This window comes from Lolium perenne, chromosome 3, assembly GCF_019359855.2.
Source record: "Lolium perenne isolate Kyuss_39 chromosome 3, Kyuss_2.0, whole genome shotgun sequence".
Classification (NCBI taxonomy): domain Eukaryota; kingdom Viridiplantae; phylum Streptophyta; class Magnoliopsida; order Poales; family Poaceae; genus Lolium; species Lolium perenne.
In genome coordinates, this window is record NC_067246.2 from 93,751,807 (window position 1) to 93,766,359 (window position 14,553).

The window sequence follows — 14,553 nt, forward strand, 5'->3', positions numbered from 1 at the left end:
TCGAAATGGGAAGGACCATATGTTGTCGAGGAGGTGTATCGTTCAGGAGCAATCAAAATTAGCTCTCTCCAAGGCAATGCTACGCAAGTGGTGAATGGACAAAGACTCAAGCATTATATCTCGGGTGATTCTTATAATGTTGATGTTGATATTATTCAAGTGGAAACACCGGAGGCTTTCATCAAAGGGCAAATTGACAATCCGCCAGAACTCGACTTTGAATAGGTAACAGTACTGGTAATGAAAAGTACGCAATTTACTTTCCGAACAATATTTTTGCTATTTTTGGAAAATATGAAAAATTACGAGTTCGAAACGGAGTGGAAAGGACGCACGAGGGCGTGCCACCATAGGCCGGCGCGGCCTGGCCTGGGCCCGCGCCGACCTATGGTCTGGCCGCCTCGTCGCCCCTTTCCGACTCTGGTTCGATCTGGTACTTTCCTTTTGTCGTGAATTTTTTTGCTATATAATCCCCCGGACCCCTGGAGGTCCGTATATCGTTTTCTCGACGTGTTTTGTTTCGAGCTGTTTCTGCCAGGATTTGCTTCGGATCTAGAGCCATCATGTCTTCGTCGGAAACTCCGAAGGACAGCTCCTGCAAGGATGTTGGCAACTTGTACATGGAGGAGCTGAGGATGCACCCCAAGGAGTTGCTGCTTGTCGAAGGAGAACTGCAGATCAAGGATGTCCAGGGTCCTAAAGGAGAAGGAAGCCTGGAAGACAGGATGGAGAAGCTAGAACAAGAGGTTTTCAAATACAAGAAGATGGCTGAGCGTGAGGTGGATATCTTCCACAGGATTGTGTCTGAACTCATTGCTGAACATGAGAAGGAAACTGCAAAGCTTTGGAGCGACATCCTCTCACTTCACGACACCACCAACAAGCTCCAAGCACAACTCTATGACGTTCAGAATCAGAACTGTGAGTATGAAAACATGTTTAAATACATAAGCCGTGCTGCTAGTTTCAGGATTCCCGAGACCAAGATGTCGTTTCTTGATGGAGAGCCTCTTCCTTGGAAGTTTGATGACGGGAGTTCATCACCACCATCGCCGCAGGAGTAATTCATCATCGGTATTGGCATCCCCTTGGTTTGTTCCAAGCTTGGGGGAGTGCCGCGGTATCACATCATCATACCTTTTACTTTTTATTGTCAAGTAGTGTCATATCATGAGTAGGGAAGTTATCATATAAGATGGGTTGCAGTTTGGAAGTATCTCTCCTTTAGTTGGTTATCTATGTATCCCTTGGTGTGAGTTATCGTTATGGAATATTAATGAGAAGTCTTATCATTTACATATTGCACATCTTATTTTAGTTTGCAATCTCTATTATATGATTTATCTTGTCATTAGTATTGATATCACTTTGGGAGCATTGAATAAATCTATTTGGTTTTGGCAAACTTAGCATTGGTCAATAGCAACAACACTTTGAGGTTTAAGTAGAAAAGAGAAATACATGTAGTTGTTTCATTGTCTTTCTTTCTTGTTAGCTCATAGCTTATTATTCTGAAGTTAAAATTGTTTGTGCTTACAAGGAAGATGCATGATTGTTTCTATCACATGTATATTTGTTTGTTTCCCTCAACTCTTATGCTTGCTAATTAACCTTGCTAGCCAAAAACCTGTACTGAGAGGGAATACTTCTCGTGCATCCAAATCTTAAACCAAACCTATGTCATTTGTGTCCACCATACCTACCTACTACATGGTATTTTCTGCCATTCCAAGTAAATACTTCATGTGCTACCTTTAAACAATTCAAAACTTGTTATCTCTTATTTGTGTCAATGTTTTATAGCTCATGAGGAAGTATGTGGTATTTTATCTTTCAATCTTGTTGGGCAACTTTCACCAATGGACTAGTGGCTTTATCCGCTTATCCAATAATTTTGCAAAAAGAGCTAGCAATGGGATTCCCAGTCCCAAATTAATTAAACTAAATAGACACTCCTCCATGGTATGTGATTGATGGACGACACCCGAAGGATTCGGTTAGCCATGGCTTGTGTAAGCAAAGGTTGGGGGGAGTGTCATCATCATAATAAAACTAAAATAAAAAGGCACTCCTTCATGGTATGTGATTGTTGGCAGGCACCCGAGGATTCGATTAGCCATGGTTTGTGAAAGAAAGGTTGGAAGGAGTGCCACATAAAATGAAAATAATATGGGAGCCGCTCTTTGAAGGTTGTCTGGCAAGGGGGTTAGAGTACCCGCTACCAGTCGTTGACAACAACAGACACCTCTCAAAATGTTACTTTTATTATCTCTATATGATTTCAAAACTGAAAAAGCTCTAGCACATGATTTAATCCCTGCTTCCCTCTGCGAAGGGCCTGTCTTTTACTTTATATTGAGTCAGTAAACCTATTTCCCTCCATCTCAAGCAAGCATTTGAGTAGTTGTGATCAAACCATTATATTGTGATTTGCTTCATCATGTCTTTTATTCTTCCTTGTTTAGTTCAAGTTTTATCTGAATGAATATAGCTTTGCAAGTTATCAATGATCATGAGGAGACCATTATGATTGAGTATGCAAGTTGTGCCATATAAACTTTAACATGAGAGCGCTGCTCAATGAGATAAATATAATCTGTTAATTGTTCTCTGACCAAGAACGAAGTTTGCCATCACCAACTATGATTTCTTATGCACCTTTATTTGTGATTACCTTATACTTGTTTCAAGTTGAGTTATATGAGGAAGATGTTTACTATAATGTCTTGTGTGAATGAGTATGATGCTTCTTGTCCGTATTTTATTTATCGACTCTTCACTCCATAAACATATGGTCCTGTTTACTGAGCTCAGTTTCGCTTGGGGACAAGCGAAGTCTAAGCTTGGGGGGAGTTGATACGTCCAATTTGCATCACTATTTTGTATCATAATTTGCTGTTATTCATTGATATATTTCATATTTGGATACAGTACTTATGTTATTTCATCTATTTTGCATGTTTCATCATTATTGGAGGATCAAGCACCGGAGCCAGGATTCTGCTGGAAAAAGCACCGTCGGAACGCAATATTTCGGAAGATCAACTGTGGAAGGAAATTATACCAAAAATCCTATTTTTCCAGATGACGAAGGAAGCCAGAAGGGGGAGCCAGCTGGACCCAAGGTGGGCCCAGACCATAGGGCGGCGCGACCCATGGCCTGGCCACGCCACCATGTGGTGTGGGGGCCCCACAGCCCCTTTCGCCTCCTTTTCTTCGCGAAACCCTTCGTCCCGAAAACCTAAGCCACAGAGGGTACCTCGCGAAGAGTTACAGCCGCCTCTGCGGGGCGGAGAACACCACAGAGAAAAGAGCTCTCCGGCGGGCAGGAATCCGCCAGGGAAATTCCCTCCCGGAGGGGGAAATCGACGCCATCGTCACCGTCATCGAGCTGGACATCATCTCCATCACCATCATCATCATCTCCACCATCATCACCGCCGTCTCCACCGCTGGACACCGTCACCGCCGTAGCAATTTGGGTTTGATCTTGATTGTTTGATAGGGGAAACTCTCCCGGTATCGATCTCTACTTGTTGTTGATGCTATTGAGTGAAACCATTGAACCAAGTTTATGTTCAGATTGTTATTCATCATCATATCACCTCTGATCATGTTCCATATGATGTCTTGTGAGTAGTTCGTTTAGTTCTTGAGGACATGGGTGAAGTCTAAATGTTAGTAGTGAATTATGGTTGAGTAATATTCAATGGTATGATATTTAAGTTGTGGTGTTATTCTTCTAGTGGTGTCATGTGAACGTCGACTACATGACACTTCACCATTTATGGGCCTAGGGGAATGCATCTTGTACTCGTTTGCCAATTGCGGGGTTGCCGGAGTGACAGAAACCTAAACCCCCGTTGGTATATCGATGCAGGAGGGATAGCAGGATCTCAGAGTTTAAGGCTGTGGTTAGATTTATTCTTAATTACTTTCTTGTAGTTGCGGATGCTTGCAAGGGGTATAATCACAAGTATGTATTAGTCCTAGGAAGGGCGGTACATTAGCATAGGTTCACCCACACAACACTTATCATAACAATGAAGATTAATTAGCCGTATGTAGCGAAAGCACTAGACTAAAATCCCGTGTGTCCTCGAGAACGTTTGGTCATTATAAGTAAACAAACCGGCTTGTCCTTTGTGCTAAAAAGGATTGGGCCACTCGCTGCAATTGTTACTCTCGCACTTTACTTACTCGTACTTTATTCAACTGTTACATCAAAACCCCCTGAATACTTGTCTGTGAGCATTTACAGTGAATCCTTCATCGAAACTGCTTGTCAACACCTTCTGCTCCTCGTTGGGATCGACATTCTTACTTATCGAAAATACTACGATACACCCCCTATACTTGTGGGTCATCAGATGCCCAAGGCATCCCCTTCTTCATCGACAAATTATCAGGTTCCTTCTCTTGAAACTATATTTTTATTCGGTCACATCTTATGTACTTTACTTGGAGCGTCTGTGTGATTTTATTTTCATTTTGTTATTTTCATTCTTTGAATAAATGCATGCTTGTGTGGGAGAGAGACACGCTCCGCTGGTTCATATGAACACATGTGTTCTTAGCTTTTAATGTTCATGGCGAAGGTTGAAACTGCTTCGTTAATTGTTATATGGTTGGAAACGGGAAATGCTATATGTTGTAATTGGTATGATGTCTTGAATAACTTGATACTTGGCAATTTTTGTGTTCATGTTTAAGCTCTTGCATCATATACTTTGCACCCATTAATGAAGAAATACATAGAGCCTGCTAAAATTTGGTTTGCATAATTGGTCTCTCTAAGGTCTAGATAATTTCTAGTATTGGGTTGAACAACAAGGAAGACGGTGTAGAGTCTTATAATGTTTACAATATGTCTTTTATGTGAGTTTTGCTGCACCGGTTCATCCTTGTGTTTGTTTCAAATAACTTTGCTAGCCTAAACCTTGTATCGAGAGGGAATACTTCTCATGAATCCAAAATCCTTGAGCCAACCACTATGCCATTTGTGTCCACCATACCTACCTACTACATGGTATTTCTCCGCCATTCCAAAGTAAATTGCTTGAGTACTACTTTTAAACAATTCAAAATTTATCACCTCTGATTTGTGTCAATGTTTTATAGCTCATGAGGAAGTATGTGGTGTTTATCTTTCAATCTTGTTGGGCAACTTTCACCAATGGACTAGTGGCTTCATCCGCTTATCCAATAATTTTGCAAAAAGAGCTGGTAATGGGATTCCCAGTCCCAAATTAATCAAACTAAATAGACACTCCTCCATGGTATGTGATTGTTGGACGGCACCCGAAGGATTCGGTTAGCCATGGCTTGATAAAGCAAAGGTGGGGAGGAGTGTCATCATAATAAAACTAAAATAAAAAGGCACTCCTTCATGGTATGAGATTGTTGGCAGGCACCCGAGGATTCGGTTAGCCATGGTTTGTGAAAGAAAGGTTGGAAGGAGTGCCACCCAAAAATAAAAATAATTCATGGGAGCCGCTCTTTGAAGGTTTGTCTAGCAAGGGGGTTAGAGTGCCCACTACCATTCGTTGACAACAACAAACACCTCTCAAAACTTTACTTTTATGCTCTCTTTATGTTTTCAAAATAAAAGCTCTAGCACAAATATAGCAATCAATGCTTCCCTCTGCGATGGGCCTTTCTTTTACTTTTATGTTGAGTCAGTTCACCTATTTCTCTCTATCTTAGAAGCAAACACTTGTGTTAACTGTGCATTGATTCTTACATGCTTGCTTGTTGCACTTGTTATATTACTTTACATTGACAATATCCATGAGATATACATGTTAAAAGTTGAAAGCAACCGCTGAAACTTAATCTTCCTTTGTGTTGCTTCAATACCTTTACTTTGAATTATTGCTTTATGAGTTAACTCTTATGCAAGACTTATTGATGCTTGTCTTGAAAGTACTATTCATGAAAAGTCTTTGCTATATGATTCATTTGTTTACTCATGTCATTTACCATTGTTTTGATCGCTGCATTCATTACATGTGCTTACAATAGTATGATCAAGATTATGATGGCATGTCACTCCAGAAATTATCTTTGTTATCGTTTACCTACTCGGGACGAGCAGGAACTAAGCTTGGGGATGCTGATACGTCTCCGACGTATCGATAATTTCTTATGTTCCATGCCACATTATTGATGATATCTACATGTTTTATGCATACTTTATGTCATATTTATGCGTTTTCCGGAACTAACCTATTGACGAGACGCCGAAGTGCCAGTTGCTGTTTTCTGCTGTTTTTGGTTTCAGAAATCCTAGTAAGGAAATATTCTCGGAATTGGACGAAATCAACGCCCAACATCTTAGGATTGCATGAAACTTCCAGAACACCCGAGAGCCGCCTGAGAGGGGCCACAGGGGGCCCACTCATGGTGGCAGCTCGGCTGTGACGCCTCGGAACCGGTACCATGAGGATTCCAGCGATCCCGCTGAAATCCGCACGATATCGATTCAGAGACGCCCTCCGACACGACGTGCGCGACGAATCACACACGTGATGCCAGAGGAATTAACACGAGCGGTAACATTACAACAGGATTACAATAGAGCCCACAAGATACATATATTACAACAACGACTCCAACGAGTCAAGATACAAATATACAATACAAAGATCCAAATCATACAGAAGATCGAATACGTCCGAGTACGGACAAGATACAAATTGGACTAAGAGTCCTGAAGATAACCATGGCATCCATAACCCTGCCCAGGCCAAGCCGGAAGGGTAACCTTGCTAACGCCGTCTCCATCGAACATATCTTCATACCTGCCCGGTTATATCCCGTAGAAGCAGCAATAAGTACGGGTTCGTACTTAACAAGACTTCAAGACGTATAAGCAGTCGTCAACCAGTCATCCTTTGTACTTGAGGCACGCAGGGGACTTAGAGGACGTAAGAGGAACGTCATAGGCAATATGGTGGGGTTAAGCGGCAACGCGCAAGCACTAAAAACCTATAGAGACACTCTACAATATTCGTCTAATCAGAGAAGATGAGAGAGCGCATAAACTAACAGTTCTATACTCTGCAAACATAACACAGCCGATGTTTTCCCCCTTCGCAAAGAAGTACTGGCAAAGGCACTCACACGGTTGTCAAGTTTTACCCATTTATTATTGAAGTTGTGCTAACTTACTACGCAAGTTATTATGATTGAAACAACAGGTGTAAGTTGTCTATGATCGAGTCATACAGCTCCAAGTCATCCATAACCGCGGACGCGGCTTATCGATAAGATTGTAACCCTGCAGGGGTGCCCAAATGTGCCCACACGCACGATCAACCCACTTACGACAGGTGGATATAACGGCACGCACTCTCCTTCACTACAACAATGTCCAGGAAGCCACCTAACTAAGTTAACCCGTTTCGGAGCCCGATCGAATCTCCGACGCGGACTTAGCTGTTTGCGTCTACGGCTTTCGGATGGAAACAGTGCCCGCAGGGTGAATCCATCTTCAGCAATACGTACCGCATCCTACGAGCGTGCAAGAGACAACGGGGTTACAAGGCAACACGGCTTCCCCAAAAGTAACATCATATCATCTGACCACAAAGAAACAAGCTTGCATGTCCGGGAGAAACAAAACAAACATCCAAACTAGTTGTGGCCACTGGACAAAGCTGTAGATTCCGGCAGTGGTCGAGGGGAGACCCGGTAAGCATACCCACGTGTGGTTAGAGCGCTCAGTCTCGGAACAGATAACAAGAACTCGGGGTCCTAAGATATTTAGGAAACACAAGTGAGCCGTCACAAAACGATCAGCTGACCCACCGATGCCTCCGCTAAACAACTATCAACAACTAAAGTAACCATGATTCTTCCCAACATATAACCCGATAAGATAACAACAACGGTAACAAGATAAGACAGCACTAGCATGCACTACGACTCGCAAGGGCAGACTCGATAACCAAACAATAGCCGTAGGAGGTGGTGGTGGCAATATGGGTTGCTTGAGGTAACAAGTGGAAAGGACACATGACAAGAACGCAACTTAAGGATAGCATGAGGGAGAAGGCAAAATAAAATAGGTGAGCGACTTCTGCAGGGGCAGAAGTATAGGGGAAATGCTTGCCTGTTAAAACTTGCCGAGGAACATCCGAAGAACTTGGCGTATCTCACCGCACCACTTCGTGATCCTATCCGGGAAGAAGCAAATGTTGGACAAACAACGGGTGCAAGTCTTACAACTACGGATAAAGAAGATCCAGCATGTTCAAGATGATATGCATGACATGGCATAGATGGTGCGATGCAACTTATCCAATTTAATCGGAGTCGGAACCCGGACAAGCAAATTAGGTTGAAGTTGCATTTCTACCGACAAATTTAAGTGTTGATTAGCATGGCATATCATGGCAAGGGTGCACTACTTCAATATTAAACGGAGCGGGGAAAACCATATTCGGAATCCGAAATACTCCGCATATATGTGAGGTGGACATGCGTAACTATCAACGCGACATGATGCGAGATGCAAACAGACATATAGATGGCATATTTATGTTCAGTGCATTTTTCTGATCAAAATTCATATAGAAAACATTTTATTTCGAGTTATAGTTTGAGAGTTATGATTATTCTAAGATATACTTATTTCTGGAATTTTCAGAAAAAGAAAACATGCAGGGGACAAACTGGGCTGGACCTGAGGAGAGACGGCGACGAATAGCGAGTGGGCTGCTGCCCATCTGCAGATGATCTGGCCGCAACAGAGAAACAAAAAGGTGGGCTTTAACTCGGCCGAGGGAATTCGAACAAGGGTTGCACCGCAGTGAGAACAGGGCACAGCCAGTGGGCTGCTCAGAAGAATTTGATCAGAAACAGGTTGCATAACAGCTGAAGTGTATCTCCACGTTAACTGAAGAAAAAGACACTACGAACTGAAGAACGTGACAGCGATTTCCTGTAGACAGCGAAAGTGCACAGATTTTAAAGCGATAGCCGCGACGAATCTGGGCATCCTTTTGAGCGAAACAAAAGACGTTGAGCAAGAGGGATGTGACATGAAGCAAATGGGACCGAGATGGTTGGAAACGGTGCACAGAGTCGCCGGAGAAGCTCGCCGGAAAAAAGACCGACGAAATAACAAAACTGAAACTGGAAAAACATCTGTTTCTGGACCTGACTTTGGAAGAAGATAGCGTCGTCGTTACTGCTCCGTTTTGGGTGATTCAAAGACCAGTAGATAGATGGTTATGTTGTTCATGTAGAGAAGCAAGAATCTCATGCTGGGGTGACCTGTGCCGGCGAGGATCTACACCGAAAGTAGCCACCGTGAAACAGACGAAAACAACATCCTTTTCCTGTTTCTCGATTTCGTTTGATCGCTCTCACATGCGTTGATGCAGCGATGTTGAGGCATGCAGGGGAGAGGAGAGGGTGTGGTGCTCACCCTGGGATGGTCGGTGACGAGAAGGGGAGGTCGTCGGCGTTGAGGAAGAAGGTGGCCAGGAGGTGGACGACGACGTCCGTGAGGAAGACAGCAACGGCGGGGAAGAAAGGCGAGCTGTTCTTGACGTCCCTCGTTCCACGAAGCAGTCCAGGATGAAGAGGAGGCCACGGAGGTTCTGTTCCAACGTTCAGGTGGCGTCGGGGCAGACCACGGCGACGGCGGCGGTCGACGATGTTCTCGGTAGGATCCTCTCTCTCTCGTACAGGGAAAGATGGAGAGGGGCGGCGGCTTGGAGAGGAGGAAGAGGGGAAAAGCTAGGGTTGCAGGGGAGGACGTGGGGGGATTATATGGAGGAGGTGCGATGCATGGTGGCCGTCCCATCACGCTGCAGGGCGACGTGGCTGCTGCCGATGCTCTTCCGTACAGAGGTGGAAGAAGAGCTGCAGTGGTGGTGTTGGTGGGCTGTTTCATTTAGACTTGGAAGTGGGCTGTTTCAAAGGCTCAAAGCAAAAATGCAAGAAAGGAAAATTGATCGAAAACTCTAGAAAAAGGCCGACCTCTGAGAAGGGAAGAGACTTTCTCCGCGCGCGACACGTGGTTGAACGTGGGGCGCGGAATTTGCCGGTGGACTTCCTCCGCGCTCGACACGTGTTGCTTTCTGGTGATTTTGCGAACCGTCCACTTCTCGTAACGGGTCCGCTTCTCACTTAACGGGTTTACAGGGACCCGTTTCGCGTCTGCCTTTATCTCCGTTTTCTCCCTTATTCTTCTTACGTAAATGCGGGCTGGTCGTGGGTTACGGTTCCTTCGGCTGGTCGTCTCGTCGGCGGCGCGGCTATTTTCCCTTCTCCTCCGTTGCTGTCGAGAACCTCTCGCAACTCATCGTCGGCGGACGTTTTTCCTGCTCCAGTGGTAAGCGCTGTCGCGTTTTTCTGCCTGCTTAGGGTTTCTAAGATCTTGGTTTTTCCCTTTGATTCGATTAGATCGAATCAGTATTTTCCCTTTGTATTTCCGGGCTGTGAGTTTTCTGGGGAATTAATGGGAGGGAGGTAGCACTTTCAAATGGAAAATATGCGGAAGGCGGATGCAGATGCGTTTTCTCTCAGTAAAGTCGTTCTTTTTTTCATCGATTTCTTCCGCCTCTTCTTGGTTATACACTTTCTGAGTAACACTAGTTAGGGTTTGCCTTTGTCGGAGTAGCCGTATAATTCCACATTTCGTGGTTACATGCATCTGGATGAGCTGCTGAGTTTCACTATTTAGGGTTTCTTGGTCTTTTTTCTTGACGATTTACCCGCTCTGGATGAGCCGCTGAGTTTCCCGTGTCGTGTTGACATGCAGATTCGATGACTCTGGTGGTTCTTGTGGTTTCTATCTGTGCATTTTGTTGTACTGTTTGGTCTAGTTTTATCACACATCGTACCTGAACTATTTCTAGGGTTTGTCCAGTGGTTGTTCATAAGATGGTTTTGTACTTCTGTATGTCCACCCGTTTCTGTTTGGTACTTGCTGTCCTTTGTGTCTTGTACTTGTTCGTGTTTGACCTTGGTACTCGTGTGACAATTTGTTCTGTACTTGCGTAGCTTAGTCTATCGTACTTGTGCACGTATATCTCTTGTACTTGTGCACCTATATCTCTTGTACTTGTGCACGTATATCTCTTGTACTTGTGCACCTATATCTCTTGTACTTGTGCACGTATATCTCTTGTACTTGTGCACCTATATCTCTTGTACTTGTGCACGTATATCTCTTGTACTTGTGCACCTATATCTCTTGTACTTGTGCACGTATATCTCTTGTACTTGTGCACGTATATCTCTTGTACTTGTGCACGTATATCTCTTGTACTTGTGCACGTATATCTCTTGTACTTGTGCACGTATATCTCTTGTACTTGTGCACCTATTTGTTGTAGAGTTTAGCGGCAGCAAAGGTGCTGCTCTGTTACACGTCTTCGCCAGTGCATGCGTGTAAATTATGTTGCTTTCTTTTGGTTTGTTTGGTTGTCGATGTATTTGCGCCAAAGGCGCGTATCGTTTTAGACGTGTAGTGAAGATATGCAATTGCGACGACAAAGGTGGTTTCTGTTGTAATCTTTTTTTGTTGTCCTGTTTTTTCTAGTTTCGAAATTGATAAGCTGCACACATTGTACCTGAACTAATTTTAGTGTTCTCCAGTGCTTGTTCAGGTTGGAAAAGATGGCAGATCCAGGTTTTCACTCTCGTGTCGATATTCTGACCATCTTCGTGAAGCGATCGATCGTCACATCTCAGATATGTTTCTGGTGAAATGCATAATGATGTAAGGTTTTTTATTATGTCTTTTGATTTTTAATTATTGTGTTATTGTAAATTGCATTCTTAATTGTGTTTTTATTTACGATTACGTTCTAAGCTGAAAGAAATGTGGAAGACTATCTTCATTTCGTCGATGATAAGAACGGGACGTGGTCTTGCTGATCAGATGCGTGATATGGTTTCTCTTTTGTCAATTGAGTTGAAGAAGCAGCCATGTGCTTGCAAGAGAAAGGAGCCTGAAACTGGAAATGTTGTTGGAGGTAGTTCTGTGGCACAGAAGGGTGATGGCAATGCAGACACTGATTCTGATTATTGTCTTGAGGATTGTTGTCTTGAGCGTTCGGGGCCATGTACATGCAAGGGAAAGGAGCCTGAAACTGGAAATGTTGTTGGAGGTAGTTCTGTGGCTCAGGAGTATGATTCCTATGCAGACGGCGATTCGATGATTGTCTTGAGCTTAAGGAGCTATGCGGGGAAGAGGAAGTCCTCAGAATCGCTTTGCATAGAATGTTGTTTGCTGATGTACTTGAGGCTCCTAGGAATTACATTGAAGGGTAACCATTGGAATTCAATTTTCCATCTATTTTTCATCTATTTTTGTATATACGGATGTTTATTCTTGTTGTTTTTAACAATTGCAGTTCCGAGAAAATACTTGAAGTTGGTGGTAAGTCTGTCAATTTGGCATAGTTTCTACCTTGCTATGAAGGGTGGTGGTTTCATGGATCCTTCTGTTATGGATGTTTTTGTTAAGTGCGTTGATGATGGTCTTGATTTCTTATTTATTCCGAGCTCTTTGGCGGTACGTCATGTGTATTTGTTTTAGATTTATTTATTTTTTAACTAAATGTTTTTAGCATTTAGTTTTTTAAACATCTTCTTGTTGTTTTTTCCAGCATATTCTTGATGTGGATGAGGCTGACCCTATTCATCTTCTTTGCAAGCTTTGGTGAACATGATCTGAAGTACTATAGTTTGGATAGGGAAGAGGCATGTTTGTCATGTTTTGTTTGGCGCTTATATTTTTTCTACTACAAGTATCGTGGATGCTTTCTTATTTCTCGTGTGATTGTTTAATTTCAAACAGGTCTACATTACTTGTTGCGATTACAGCCATTGGTGGGTTATCTTTGTCGACTTCCATTTCAGGAAATTTAGAGTGTCTAGCTCGCTGGAGTTGACTGAAGCTCGAGATGGCTTCTACTCAAAGAATTGTATGGTTTTCGTTGTAATCTAGCTAATTAAATAATTATTTACACATGACAACAATAACTTTTATTTTTATTCTTTCGGTGCAAATCATTTAAGAAACTTTACAGTTATCTTCATGGTGTCGAGAGATTAAATATCTCATCGTTCAAGATAAAAGTTTGTGGCACCCCTTCTTGTTCAGAGTAATCATCTTTCCTTAATGTGAACTATGATTTTATTTTGTTCTTGTGTTTGGATTTAATTGTTTCTTTCTTTTTGACCATTAGGACAAGCGCGAGGCGTGACTGTGGTATCTATGCAATGAGGTTTATTTGGATATTCAAGGCTAATTTTTACCCAGATGTATTCAAGGTAGGTAGTGTGTTGTGTACATAGTTTTATTCAATAGTATTTAACGCAGTTTTTTAGTACTTGTTCGCTGTATAAATAGTACATGTCAATGGTTGTTTTTAGTACTTGTGCATCTTTTTGTTTAGTCGTTGTGTACTTTTTCGTTTGGAGCTTGTGCATTCTTGTTGAAGATCATTAACCATTGTGTTGTTTCGTGTTTTTCAGTGACATCGAAAGTTTTCGAGTTCTTCGCCGGAATGATGCTCACTTATGATTCTCCGATTATTTGGCAAGTTTCGTTCGCGAGCAGTTGAAGAATTCGAAAGTAAGAACTGTTTTACAATGGTTATCCTTTTTTCGTCCAGTGAAGTCAATGAAGTGAACTTGATTGTACAAAATAAGGAAATGAAGTACATAATAACGTTACATATTCATTCCATTGTCTGTATCATATATTCTAAATATTCATGTGGCTTCCTCCTTGAGTGATTCCTACTTTTGTTGCTCTCCTTTTGATATCCTTTGTTCATCGTCGACGTCTGCAAATAAATATATTTTAAATTTATGTTAATTTGTAGGGAAAAGCAGATTATTTGCATCAGTAGGTTTTCATCACTGGCAAAGAAACTTCATGGGCACACTTACCTTGTTAATGTGTTTTCTGTACCAAATACTAGATATTCCAAGTTGCATCTTATTCTTCCGTTGTGGTAGTACATACCGTAAGTGTTTCCTGGTTGTGTTGTTCTCTCTGTTGTGTTACTATCGTTATTTGTGTGTCTGTTGCTTGATTGATTCTGTCTTGTATTGCTTGTATATCTTTCTGTGATCTTTTGCTTACTGCTGCTGCTGCTTTGCTTGTCTTCTTTTTGTCTTTGCCCTCTGCTTGCAATTTTTGCTTTCAGTTCTCCACATCCTGTTTTGTTGTGACCTGATTTCTTGCGATATCCGCATTTTATTTGTCTAGTTTTCTGTCTTTTTACGAACCTGGCATCATTCTGTCCCCTCTTTTTGTTCCTCTTACGTCGGACATTGGTGGGTCACGCAATGTTTCGTTGCTACTGTTTCTTCGTCATGAAGTTTTTTAGCTCCTTCATCTTCTCTTATTGCTGCCAGCACTTTTTTGTTTCCATATCACGCATACCTTTGAATCATGACATTGTATGCTTTGTCATTTGGGCACGCTTTGTTGCAAAGTTCTGCCATATGGCTCATCACACCGGCAAACTTTAGTGTTTCGTCTCCGCAAGAAGCATCTGCGACATTTCCTAATGT

The 14,553-nt window shown here is 42.4% G+C and overlaps 1 long non-coding RNA gene across 1 annotated transcript; it reads right to left on the reverse strand.

Moving 5' to 3' along the window:
* Positions 1-6,577: 6,577 nt before the first annotated feature.
* LOC139838451 (uncharacterized) lies at positions 6,578-9,882 on the reverse strand. The gene is made up of 3 exons (XR_011755104.1): positions 9,437-9,882; positions 8,117-8,180; positions 6,578-6,803 (listed from the first exon to the last, which is right to left on the reverse strand). It is a non-coding gene; the product is annotated as an uncharacterized lncRNA (long non-coding RNA).
* Between the last annotated feature and the right edge of the window lie 4,671 nt (positions 9,883-14,553).